At 43.2% G+C, this 1,687-nt stretch overlaps 1 pseudogene; it reads right to left on the minus strand.

The window, feature by feature from the left end:
* Positions 1 to 1,311: 1,311 nt before the first annotated feature.
* LOC115934505 (uncharacterized) lies at positions 1,312 to 1,408 on the minus strand (annotated as a pseudogene).
* Between the last annotated feature and the right edge of the window lie 279 nt (positions 1,409 to 1,687).

Here is a 1,687-nt window from a genome sequence, read left to right on the forward strand (position 1 = left end):
CCCTTGGTCTTCCTTCTTGGGATGACTGGTACATTTGTTTAATTATTAGACATTGTTTGGGAAAAAATGTGGATGCTATAAATGCTATAGAGTGGAGGCAAATGAGGTAGTCAAATTGCCTAAGGAAAGAAGATTTATTCTGGATGTAGAAATTATAATGCACTTCATTCCTAGGCTAAACTGCCATTTTTGAGAGGTCTTTAGTGTTTGACTTCAAAATCCGAAATAATATAAAATTCTGCTCTGCTCTTCTTTTCTCTCAGTGCACACATCAGCGCGTCTCCAGACAGATTCACATTCTCTTTAGAGAAGAACGTTCAGGTGGGTAATGGGCTCTGCAAGGCGAACACCCAGATCCTTCCTTCGGGACTGAGGCACTCATTTGCTCAGCTGTCGGGAGTGTTGCTTTCTGAGAGCTCATAGCTGAGTTCCTCCGCAGGAATTGCTGAAGGAAATGGCCTCACCCAAAATTACACTCACTACCAGGAGCAGCCCACATCCCAAGAGTGGTCAACCATTAGTACAAAGACTTCAACCCCTTGCCTTAATTCAGGGCAAGTCTCAAGGGACATTACTGCTTCGGAGCTCCCTGTGGAATCGGCTGAGGCCTGTGTTGCAACTGATTGACAGCTCAACTTCTCCATCTGCCCTCCTACTTCCCTCCTTCACTTCCTCCTGCTTCCCTCCTCTTCTTACAGGTATTATATTACTCCTGAAAGCATTCTCCCATCTACATCCTATGTGGACATGTCCATCTGGGGAGGGGTGGGAGCATCCAGGTGGGGACATCAGCACTTTTTTTTTTCTTTTTTTGAGATGGAGTCTTACTCTGTCACCTAGGCTGGAGTGCAGTGGCTCGATCTCGACTCAGTGCAATATCCGCTTCCCCAGTTCAAGCGATTCTCCTGCCCCAGCCTCCCGAGTAACTGAGACTACAGGTGTGCGCCACCACACCCAGCTAATTTTTGTATTTTTAGTAGAGATGGGTTTCACCATGTTGGCCAAGATGGTCTTGATTTCCTGACCTTGTGATCCACCTGCCTCGGCCTCCCAAAGTGTTGGGATTACAGGTGTGAGCCACTGCACCTGGCCTCAGCATTTTTTAAGTTTATTTCCACTAATCGTCCCATGGCCCACACCTGCTCTTCACGTCTTGATTTTGAACTCAGAGCTTCTTCAGGATTTCCCAAAAGGAATGCTGCTAATACTTGTTTACTTTTTTTTGTTTTCTATTCAAATAAATCCTATCTGATTTCAGTCCTCTAGGAATTCTTTAGAATTTTTGATCCACCGATGTCCCCTTTCCCCTCACATCAGACAGGTAATGTGCCAACATGGTAATAAGGTTTGAGGAAGGCACATCTTGAGTGTAAAACACAGTCATCATTCTTACAAACCACAAAAGGATCTGATGACACCTTTTTACAGTATCCTTTTTTAAAAAACTGCTTACATTTTAGTGAAATGTTACAAAGAAATAAAGAAGACAAATGTGCTCAGTCCATCAGCAGAGATCAATGTAATCAGGCTACTATCTTGAGTTACAATCTCCTTATCCTGTGAATTTTTTCCTCCAAACTTTGAGGTTTTGTAGCAATACCAAGAGGATCTACAGAGTTTCGGACAAACGGCTTATTATATACTTGAAGGTATTGGTTTTTTACATTTCATTTGACTGATGTTTTGA

This window comes from Gorilla gorilla, chromosome 3, assembly GCF_029281585.2.
Source record: "Gorilla gorilla gorilla isolate KB3781 chromosome 3, NHGRI_mGorGor1-v2.1_pri, whole genome shotgun sequence".
NCBI classification, from domain to species: Eukaryota; Metazoa; Chordata; class Mammalia; order Primates; family Hominidae; genus Gorilla; species Gorilla gorilla.